The following is a 12,484-nucleotide window of genomic DNA, read 5'->3' on the forward strand; positions in this document are numbered from 1 at the left end:
CAATGATCTCCGCATTCATCTACGTCCTTCTTTTCTTATTTCAAAGCTTTTCCAGCGAACCCCACTAAAGTGCACACCCTGCCTTGTACATGTGCGTTAGAATTAGATGCACTGGTACCAATTTACCTGAGATCGGATCTTTTCGAGTGTAAGTGGCTGTTGTTTTTAAAGATCGTTAATTTCATTATGATCTTCGGAAAACCAGAGGATCCCCTTAGAATCACATCCTCCTCACACTTGTGTCTGTCTTACCTTGAGCAAGTAGCGTATTCTCCGCACTCCGCCCCCCTTTCAAAATGTTTCCCCCAAATCTTCCCTATGAAGCAGTTTCACTTTTATCTTGCTGCTCACAGCGTTCGCTAAATTCAAACAGCAACAACCATCCCAGGTCGTCCAGGTTTGCCAAAAGCTGGGCGACAACAATCGCTAGTTATTTGCACAAATATTTGACATAGATCAGAGAGGCCCACTGTATATTCGGAGACTGTAAACATCTCTTCGTTTTGATCACAGTTATTTGGCTACATCAGCCGTTTGCATTTCTGCGCAAAAGAGAAAAAGCCAAGGAGTAACAGACTTGGAGCCGTTTGATTTGGGGTAGAGGGAAGGGTTAAAATAATAGCAGTTTATTTGCCTGAAACTACAAGAATCCTTTCTATTTTCCATGTCATGTGAAGTTGGTTCTTGCGCTCCTTCAAGCTCAAAACAAACTACCAAAATATAAACCAGGGACACAAAAGTTATAATGAAGGAATAACAACCCCCCAACCGTTTATACACTTAGTAGCTAATCTTTCCTAAGAAGTACTATTTAGCAATGCTTCCCAGCTGCCTTTGTATCTATGTCAACATTAAAGCACACATTCTACTTTAGGTATTGGTCATAATTTGATGGGCATATATAGCACCATATGTGCGCACAAGACTTTATAGAGAGAATAAAGCCACAGACCCTAACGCCAGGATCTTCCTCTCCAGGTTAGATATATAATATGACATGACAGCTTAAGATGGCTTGAGGCATGTCTTAGAGACAAGGGAATGCCAAGCTGCTTGAAAGATCTGTGAGGAGTCCCTTTTCGGCTTTCCTCCCCACAGTGCCATGGCAAATGTCCTGTGGGGAGGCGACCAAGAAAAGTACTGTGTAAGGAGGTATTTATTGCAGAATTTCTTCTCTCAGGGAGGTAATTGTGGTCTAGAGGCCAGAGCATAGACTTGGAGTCAGAAAGACCTGGATTCTCACCCAGCCTCTGCCACTGGTGCATTAGATAAAAAAAAAAAAAAATTAATGGTGCATTAGATGGTTTTGAGCAAGTCATTCCACCTGTCTGAACCTCAGTTTCCCCATCTGTAAAACTGGGATAATAATCCAGTGATACCTCACAGGAAGTGCGAAGTGTCTCCATTGCTTTGAACATTCAGTGCTAAATATTATGAGACTGTCTATTCGTTTAGACCAGTGGATCTTAACCAAGGATTCGGGGCCCCTGTGGGGCCATGAACAGGTTTCTGGGGGTCCGCCAAGCAGGGCCAGCATGAGACTCGCTGGGGCCCAGGGCAGAAAGCCGAAGTCCTACCGCCCGGGACTGAGCAACTTAGCTTTGTGGGGCCCCTGTGGCCCGTGACCCCAGATAACTGTCCTGCTTGCTACCCCCAAGGCCAGGCCTGGCTTTTATATGCAGAAAACTAGTTGTTGTGGCACAGGCGGGCCATGGAGTTTTTATAGCATGTTGGGGAGGGGGGCTCAGAAAGAAAAAGGTTGAGACCCCCTGTTTTAGACCATTTCATTCAGTGTAGCAAAAGCACAGGCATGAACCCACTAAATCTAGCTAGCACAGGTTCAGCTTCCGAACATGGAGTTACACTGATTCCCTCTGCCCTTGTTTGCCAGAATGTTGCTCTGAGGAGTGTGGTGACTGTGAATATAACCCAGCTCAGCTCCTTACCTCAGCAGGCAGGCTCCACATTAAAAACCACATTCCACTGGGAAAGTACTACAGCAACAAATATGAACTCCGGATTCCAATATTTAGATTATAAATCCTTTGGGGCAGGGAGTTTTTCTTCTTGCTATCAGCAAAGAGCCTAATGGGCACGAGATACAGCCTCATTTGCAATTTTAAAAAAATCAACCCGGAATGGATCATACATTCCTACAGTTAATTTGTTTATGTTACAATCAGGATGAAAGTCCTAACTAGAGACATCAGTACAAAGAAAGAATTCCATATGCTAAATCAACAGTATTTCCTAATTCAGATATCAGACCAGAAGTGAGCATAAAAATCTCTATCATCCCCAGTTCAGGCCTTTGCTAACATAACTGCTCCACTTACATACTCCCATTCCCCCAGATAACTTACTTTTATAACAACAGGAACATACATGGTCCCCAGATTAAACTATACTCATTCCTATAACAACATTTCTCATTAAACTTCCCCTTTTTAATTCCATGGCCTTCAAGGCTTATCTTGCCAATGCATAAAAAGCAGCCATTAAATGATTCACTAAGAGGCTTGATCCAGCACCCAGTGACTTTGGTGAACATTGACTGGATTCAAGTATCAGGGGGTAGCTGGGTTAGTCTGTATCCACAAAAACAACAAAGAGTCTGTTAGTCTTTAAGGTGCCACCAGACTCCTTGTTGTTTTTATTGACTGGATTGTTTAGAGGGAAAGTCCTGCATAAGCATGGAGATGGACTACAAGAGCTAAGGGACTTTTCCTCCTCCAACCTCTGACTCAATACACCTTCAGGGGATTTTTCAAGGGTACATTTTTAAAAAGATCCTGCCATGCACACATATTTTGTTTAAGAATATTAAAGTAAGAGTAGATACATCAGCTTACACACTGCCATTAAAAGATGGATAGGTCAAAAACTGGATATAATCATTTAAAAATCATCCTTTGCTCTTCATTTTGGGGGTTTTATAAAGATTATGAGGTACAAAGGCTGTCCTCAGTAGCAAGCCACTGGGTTACATGTAATTTTTTGAGTTGATTATTTCTCCTCTAGACTGTTGGACTAAAAATCCCATCCTCTCTCAACTGTACTGCTTCAAACTTCTTGTGATCTCATAACCCACTAGATTGCCAGTCATCCATGGAGTCCTCCAGCGAATAAAGGTTAGACAAAACCTGAAATGTATCACTTAAAAAAAAAAAGAGGAATGACAAGGTCTTTAAATACGTACACAGAAAACAAAGACATCTGAGGCTTTTTATGCATCACAAAGCAGAAAAGAAGAGCACAATCACATTGTTTTCCTTTGTGTATCACCTTTAATGGATTAGCACATGTGTTTGTTTAATTGTGATCCTCTGGAAAAATGCATAGTTCTCAGTGGCCCCATACAGCCTCCTTTGTGGCATGTTGCTCCATTATCGATCCACTGGTGAGCTGTAACACTGGCAGGAAGAATCGGAGCTATGTGAAAAAATTTGCACTGCTGGCAAAAATTACATCAATCAAAACTCTTCACCTAATGCACTCTGTCATTTATAATCACACTAATCAGGCACCAGTGAAGAAGTGCTGTCAGCATCAAGCATCATACAATATCAGGTCCCAGCAGAAAGTCTTCCAACTCCTCCAAACATGCTTCTCGCTGCATTTTCTAAACAGTTGATACTGCAGGTGTATTTGAAAATAGAGCCAGGAATTCAATCAATCATATCACACTGTCATTCCAGGGCAAATACATTAAATATATAGGGTAGTTTTAAGTGGCTCACTTTTCCCTGCAAAATTGTGTGCACAATTGCATGCTGATCTACTGTGAATGGATGCACAAATAAGGCACTTGAATACACATGTTCATTTAGGTTTCCAAATAATTATGCTGCTATCCTAATTGCATAAAAAATCAGACTATTTGTGCATACTAATGTAGGTGCATAAGTCTCCATGTAACTTTGGATGTATAAATGAGTTTCCTTGTTTTGAAAAATTATCCCATATATTTATTCAGTAATTAAACTGATGCAACATCATGCAGCAAGCTCAAATTCAAACCTTGATTCAGCATACATTCTGCAGGTCTGTATATTTGTGTCTACCCTAGTATTTCCCCTCCTTAAGATTTCCCAACATTGCTCCTATCAGTGCAGCTATGCACTTGTGGCAGCAACTGTAGGAGCACTGCTAAAGATGGGCAGTTGCCGTTTTAAACAGGTGTGTTCTCTAACCCTGCTTCAGACTGGGCATCTTGTCTATGCTACATTTCCTACCATTGAGATAGAGGAAAATGTCCCAAGTTTACAAGGCTTAAGAAGCCCAGTACTGCCACAAAAGGTATCTGCTGTGTCTGTAGACCTTGTTGCCCCAGAGTCAGGGCTGGCTCTAGGCACCAGCAAACCAAGCACATGCTTGGGGCAGCACATTTTCAAGGGCAGCATTCTGGCCATTTTTTTTTGTGCTTCCGGCGGCAAAAGCCTAGAGTCGGCCCTGGCAGCAGCAGCACGTCATGCGCGGGGGGCGCCCTGTAGCCACTGCAGTTCGTGCCGTGGGGGAGCAGCGCCCACACCTTGTGGCTGGGCCGGGCAGGCTTCGAGTGGGGGACACTCAGGCTGGGGGACACCCCACGGGGCACACGGAGCCGCCTGCAGGTGCTGCAGGGCAGCCGCCCCCAGCGCTGCAGCCGGGGCTGGATGAAGCGGCCCAAGACGCCCAGGGACTGTGGCAGGGCGGCCAGAAGCAGGAGTTGCAGCGGGGCCGTAGAGGGCGGGGCGCTGTCGTGCGGGGCCTGCGTCCCGCTCTCCGGGGCTCCGCTGCCTCTGGGGCTACCCTGCCCTGGCTCCTCAGACCTCTGCCGGGGCAGTCCCCCGGCTCTGCCCTCCCGGCTCCCGGCCGGTCCTGGAGGCGGGAGCCCTGGATGGAGGGACCCTGGGCTGAGGCACAGCCCGGGAGCCCCGCTGCTTACCCTGACCCTGCCAGCGCCGGACCGGCTGGAGGTGAGGGGGGATGCGGGTGGGAGGAGGGAAGAGAGAACCCAGGGCTGGGGTGGGGGCAGCCAAAAATTTTTTTGCTTGGGGCGGCCAAAAAGCTAGAGCCGGCCCTGCCCAGAGTATCCTATGCCAAACAACGTGAGAAGCTAGGGTTACCATATTTCAACACTGAAAAAAGGACACTCCACGGGGCCCTGGCCCCGCCCCAACTCCGCCCCTTCCCTGCCCCCGGCCCCGCCCCAACTCTGCCCCTTCCCCACCCCCATTCCAACCCCTTCCCCAAAGTCCTCGCCCCAACTCCGCCCCCTCCCCTGAGCACCCCATATTCCCCCTCCTCCCTCCCGCCCCCCGGGCTCCGGCTGCTGCTGCGCTGGGGAAGTTGCTTCAGCCCCCGCCGCGGTGGAGAGCAGCGGGAGCCGGGAAAGTTGGAGCCCAGGGAGGAGGCGGCTGCGCACTCGGATGTCGCCCGCCACCTCTGTGCCCCCGCAGATTGGGGGAGTTGTTAGTTTTGCTGCAGCCACTCACACTCGGGGTCCCCTTACCATGCCTCCCTATTTTCCCAGACATGTTCGGCTTTTTGGAAATTCCTCCCGGATGGGGATTTGAGGACCAAAAAGCCGGACATGTCCAGGAAAATCTGGACGTATGGTAACCCTATGAGAAGCTGCTCATAGCAGTAATTACAGGAAAGAGCAAGATGCTGCTGTTCTGTGATGGAAGTCCGGAGCCATGCTATGATTGCAACAGAGGGAGAGAACATAGGAAAGAATTAAGAAATATATGTAGGATGAAGGGGCACTTCTTCCTATTCAATGTGGCAAGAAAGTCCTTTGTCAGAGAACTGCGGCTCAAGTACCCACCTTGGAGCGAGAAGGAGCTGAAGAACACATGAAGGCAGTGAACCTGATTTTTCACTTCATTACCCCAGTGAGTCACGCCACTGTAAAACTGAGGCACTGCAGTGAAAAATCAGGGCAGATGTTTAGAAGAGAGGCCCTTGAGTCCACTGAGTCTTATTTCTTTGGGCTTACCTACACTGACTTTAGACATCAACATAGCTACAATAATGCAGCTGCAGAGGTGCAAACCCCTGAGGTAGACATGGTTTCACACCAGGTCAAGTTGCACCAATGCAAGTTATGGTTTACACCAGTGAACCAGACCTACACTAAGGGCATGCACTGGTGCAGCTACAGGACTGTAGCTAAACCCTGATGTGATTTAGGCTAGGCCTACATTTGGAGGGCTTTGCTCGTATAGCTATACCAAGTATCCTACACCAGCAGAAGCAATCCTACTGTGGATACAACTAATACCGGCAAAACTGTGCTTTTGATAGCATTGCTTATTTTAGCCCCCTAGAGCAAATTAAGCTATGCTAACAAAAGCACAATTTGGTAATATAATTGTCTACACCAGGGGCTTTTCCAGCACAGCTATGTTGGTCACAAGTCATGACCCTGACTGACCTAATTGTGCAAGCAAAAGTTTGTAGTGTAGCCCTGGCCAGAGACAGGCCTTGCCCTGCTTAATAATGGTAGCATTTAAATAGCCACTGTGAAACTTTGAAGTGAATGGAGGGGAGGGATGAGTTCACACTTGCATTGCTACCGCTATTGTTTGTCTGGAGACAGCTTTCTGCAAGGCTGGGTTAACAGGGTAACAATCTATTGACTTGTCTAGATAACACTATCTGCACAAAGGAGAGGGCTAGGAATTTCATTTTTAAGGCCAAATTTCTGGCCCTGGCCTCCAAAATTCCACACCCAAATCTGTGCACAAAGTTGGTTGTGCCTGTAAAATTGGTCACACACACATTGTGCACCCACAGTTACCTGCACCTGCAAATGCAGATCCTGTATGAACAAAACAGAAGGGGGCCTCATTTCACAGACACAATCAGTACTTTGCAAACAAGGAGGCCGGTTTGGGGAGTGGCTGAAAATTTGGCACTTGACATTTCAGCTTGGATTCTGCAAGGAAAAAACTTGGATTCTTCTTCTTCTTTTTTAAAACCACACACACAATTGCTGATATCCCTGCCAATGGGTGTGGTAGCAGCACCCTTACAAATTAAAGATGACATTTGACTATTGTATGAGCTCAATTGGAATCTGATGTGAGGGAAACTGGCTCTATCTATGGTACTTATCTGGCTCCCATTACCATTGCATCTGAGCATCTCACAATCATGCATTTATCCTCACGCAACATTCCTGTGATGTAGGGAAGTGCTGTTATCATATTATTACCCTATTCAGATGGGGAATTGAGGCACACAGACACTTAGGCCTAGTCTGCACTACAAAGTTTTAGCAGCATAGCTTTGTTGGTTACGAGTGTGAAAAAAAATCACACCCCTAACCAACATAGGTAGGATGGCAGAAGCTCTAGTATACATGCAAATATACTAGTTAAAAAAAAGTATTTTTACCAGTATAGCTTAGTCCATTAAGGAAACTGGTTTAAACTAAACTGACAAATGAAGTCTTTTGCCAGAATAAGCTGCATCTCCACTGGGGGAGTTTGTCAGTATAGCTCTACCAATATATCTATATCAGCAAACCTTTTAAAGTATACAAAGACTAAGTGTCTTGCCCAAGGTCACACAGGAAGTCTGTGATAGAGCATAGAATAGAACCCGCATCTCCTAAGTCCCAGGCCCTGCCCACTGGACAGTCACTCCTCCCTCTACATCAGTGGCATGTCTGAAAAAAGTCTTCAGAGATACGGAGTTCTTGGAATATTTAACTGTGGTGGTCAAGTCCGTGGAAAACATCGGCATCACACCCTTCCTGCATTCACTCTTCAAGTTGGCCGGGGTTCTGCCAAACTCCAGTCTGTCAGCAGAAGCACAGAGAATGAGATCTTGTGCCTAGCTAAGGGCTACAGTGGATTTACCCAAAACTGCATATGCAGAGATCGCTGCATGGCTCTGTGAGTGTATGTTCCAGGACCTGCTGTGTGCCAATGCACAGGGGATATGAGTTGTCACAACCCCCAGCCTCAGTGCTTTTAGCTCTCGACGTCCCTGATTCAATCCCAGGTGAGATGCAAAGAGGGCATCCTGGGCTTTCTGTGTGCAAAGGTGTTCTGCACTCCTGGGGTATTCTCTCTCTTCCTCCAAGAGCACATGGGGGAGCTAGTTGCTGGGAGCAGACCTCAGAGGCAAATCTCTCTTCTGCTCTGCTCTTCTCTTCCCAACCCAGCTGCTGTCCGGGAGTGGTGGGGTTGTACCTCAGATACAAGTGGCTTATGCAGTAGGTGCGGGAGGGGCACAGTGACAAACTGACACAGACATAGGTGGCTGGCTGCTATTATCACATCCTCCCCTACCAGGCAGGCACATTCCGGAGCATTCTGCCAAAGCATTTAGCCAGGGATGCGAGACAGAACAATGTCTTGGCCTCTGTTGGAGACTCAGGGCAACATTCTCCTCTTGGCCACCTCTTCTCTTGTACACCTCTACCCCGATATAACGCTGTCCTCGGGAGCCAAAAAATCTTACCGCGTTATAGGTGAAACCGCGTTATATCGAACTTGCTTTGATCCGCTGGAGCACACAGCCCTGCCACCCCGGAGCGCTGCTTTACCGCGTTATATCCGAATTCGTGTTATATCGGGGTAGAGGTGTATATCCAGCTGCAATGGAGGAAAGCAGTAACCTACCTGCTTCCACCATGCTGTACAGCCATGAAAGGGTTAATGTGGTTGGCATTTGAAAAGGCCATGCTTGAAAGTTAGCACTTGATTAAGAGGAAGAGTGAACTATACAGGGGCTCCTTTGATATCAAATAAATAGCCACTATCTGGGCAGGACAAAGCTAAAGGAAAAGGGGAGGCTCAGAATCTGAATTGCATGCAGCGTTGTTGTAGCCGTGTGGGTCCCAGATATTAGAGAGACAAGGTGGGTGAGGTAATAGGTCTCCAGGTTATTGTGTGTAAGCACGAAAGCTTGTCTCTCTCACCAACAGAAGTTGGTCCAATAAAAGATACTGTATTACCTCACCCACCTTGTCAATCTCAATTGCAGTAATTCAAAATATAGATAAGGTGTTTAGGGACACAGGCAATGCTGGAGAGCAAAGGATCGATGCTCTGCTGAGCCTCTGACAGTGGATTACGAGGTATTTCAGGGGAAGGAGACCCTGTCGCCCACATGTACTAGGAAAATTCTGCAGTATTATACCATACAAGCAACAGAGAGTCCTGTGGCACCTTTAAGACTAACAGATGTATTGGAGCATAAGCTTTCGTGGGTGAATGCCCACAAAGCTTATGCTCCAATACATCTGTTAGTCTTAAAGGTGCGACAGGACTCTCTGTTGCTTTTTACAGATCCAGATTAACATGGCTACCCCTCTGATACTTGATACCATACAAGGACATTTCTTCCTGTCTCCAGGTGGTGATCAGTTAAGTGTGAAGACTGGTGCTCCTTGTAATTGTTAGACTACCTCATGCCATTGCAAATGCTGTTCTTATTCATCTAAGTACAAATTATCTTTTGAACTTTTTACGAATTCTTTTGAATATATCAGTGAGTTCCACAAGTTCACATGGCTATAGGAACTTGAGATATCTTGAGAGCTACATTTCATATCTACTTTCTTAAGTAATAGCTGGGAAATGGCTGGTATGAATAAGAGAAAATGTTCTCAGGAGTACCCAGATATTTATTGAGGGATCATTATATGTCAAAAGAAACATGGCCTAATCGCTAGAGCAGAGGACTAGGAGTCAGAACACCTGAGTCTGTGCCTGGCTCTGCTACCAATTCTATCTGTGACCTTGGACAAATCATTTAAAGGGAGACAATCAATTTAAAATTAGTCAGTTTAAAAAATGAGTTAAAATATTTTCAGGAACTACACCTGCCCGAGTCCCTTTGCTAATTTTTGTGGTTTTACAATCACTTAAAAAAAATATCCTGTGTTGCAATATGAAAGACCAACCAAATAACACTGTCAATTGACTACCCACAAAGTGCCATCAAATGCACAAATTAATCTGAAAAAATATTAGCAAAAATAATCTGTTTTATGTTTCCCTTATGGTCCTATTGGGTGTTACTTGTACCAGTGTTGATACAATTTTTTTCAGGCATAAGTGTGATTGTTAAGTTGACCAATGTCCTTTCAACTTTGTGCCCCAATTAATCCATGTGTGAAATGCCTCCTAGTGCTTTGTGATCTTTTCGTGAAAGGCGCTAGATAGCATAAAGTTATAGCAATAGGAATCAATTATATTACATACACCTAATGTTCTATCTGAAGATATATGTGGTATACACAGTTATGGACATGCTATCCAGGTGTTACATTCATTTATGACAAGGCTCTGCAATTTATCATCTACTTTTGAACACCTCACGTGTCTTCCACCTAATAACCCATCTTGCTGGGGCTTATTCTAACATTCCAAAGTTCAGAACAGCTTCAAACAGCTGCCCTTTTTTTAAATGAACCAGCTGGAGAAATGTTTCCTCCTTCCAAACTCTCTATCCACCTCTCATGCATGGAATTTTACCCTCAAAATTACTCCAGCCAGAGGCCCAGGGCAAGTAACATTTACTCCTGTACAAGTGACAGCTTTCCTATACCTACAATTGTCAGGACTTTAACCCCCACCTTGAATCTCACGTCATGGCAGAGCTAGAAATTGAAGCTTTATACTACAGGGAAGAGGAGATTCCAGCTTCCCAAAGGGTCACAGCACTTTCTGCTAGTCTTGCACGGGACCAAAATAACATTATTTAAAGTTGTGACATTTTTATTTATAGAAAAGCTATTTTCAGACATTTTTAGAGGTTTTATGCTTCCCTCTGAGCCCTCTACAGTAGGTCACATGTTAATGAAGGCACCTGGCTTTGCAGGTGTTGTGTAGCATTCTCATTTGGCTGATCTGCATAACTTACTCCTGGCTTCACCACTCAAAAATAACATCCCAAACTAAAGCTGCTCCAAAATGTTATCCCACCCCATTATATACATATATATATCTGATATAACATGGGGTGGGATTATATACATATATATATCTGATATCAAATCTTGTAGCAGTATATATATAATATGGACTCCAAACTGCATAGTGGAATATCAGCAGTTCAGAAGTTATTTAAAACTTTGGAAGTGATATAAACTAAACCAGAAAAAGCCATTCTTGTTCTGGAATCAATGCCCACACAGGAGGTTATACTGGGTACCGGTATAGTAATGCTGGTATATTTCTCCTTGTAGACAAGCTCTTATTCCCTGGAACTTCTTAGTAAGAAAATACGAGATAGCAGCTAGCTAGCTGTTTTAGTCTCCTGAAAGTTTTGATTCCATAAGATGAAACACGTCAAAGCTGGACAGATAAAATCAAAAGGTGCAGCGAACTGTCTCCAGCTCTCCAAACTCTAGGCAAATATCCCTTCAAAGCCTATGAGCCTGTCAGTGTACGCTTGTGGTAGGTTTCACCTTCATTTTGAGCCCAAAAGCATGAGGTGGGCTTTCAGTATTTACCAAACAGGGAGCAGGAAGGAGGCTCTGACTAAGGGCTTGTCTACACAGGGAACTTGACCAGAACAGCTATTGCAGAATAAACTATAACCATTCCAGAATTGCTATTGTGCTTTAAATTCACACCCTGCCTTATTCTGGAGTAACTTCCCCATTTAAACAACCCCTTACAAAGGAGATGTTAAATCATAAAAAGCCCTTCAGCTTCAACTTCTCGGGTTGAGATAAACCCTAAGCTTCTCAATAATATTTACCTTGTTGTGCTACCGTGTGCGACAGCTAAAACTGCCTTGTGTTCACTAGGATTTTACCTCCTGTTCATTACCATATGTTAGTTAACATGAGGTAAGAACATACCTTTTACTCCAATGAAGACACACCCAGTAGCAACTTTTTAACCAGTTCACCAACACCTCTGTAAAATAGCCTGAGTCTGGGGCCCTAGCTCTCAGCACCCCTTCTCTGCAGTACCAATTGGGTGAAATAGTCAGTGCTATCTATTGCAATGGCTGGAATACTGGAGCATGCCCAATTTCCTTCCACTTGATATTACCAGAGTCTTGATCTGACAGCCTATGGGAAGAAATGCAACCACTTTTGTTTTACCTGGCTAATCATGTTGATTAGGGTCAATAGTCAGGTGAGGATTTGGGTTTTTGGTTTTTAATTGTTTGTATGTGATAGGTAGTAAAGAAGGGGAATGGTCTATTTTACACATATTTCATTGTTTGCAGAATTTTGTAACCTCACTTTGATACTGTCACAGTGAGTAGAATATGCATTAATTTAAAAAAAAAGTTTCTAGCCTCTGAGGTTGTGAAAATTTCCTTCCCAGTGTAAGCAAAACTAGAGGTGCCACCTTGCTGAGTCTGGTGCTAATGTCTCATTCTGTCTTGGCTCCAACAGAAGTGTCAACTATCCCTCTCCATCTCTTTGGGGGTCTTTTAAATGCAAACACTGAGTACTTTGCAAAAAAAAACCACCCTCAAAACAGCCATTTTGTGTCATTGAAATGTATTGTGAAAT

This window comes from Terrapene carolina, unplaced genomic scaffold (assembly GCF_002925995.2).
Source record: "Terrapene carolina triunguis isolate 2854851 unplaced genomic scaffold, T_m_triunguis-2.0 Scaffold130, whole genome shotgun sequence".
NCBI classification, from domain to species: domain Eukaryota; kingdom Metazoa; phylum Chordata; order Testudines; family Emydidae; genus Terrapene; species Terrapene triunguis.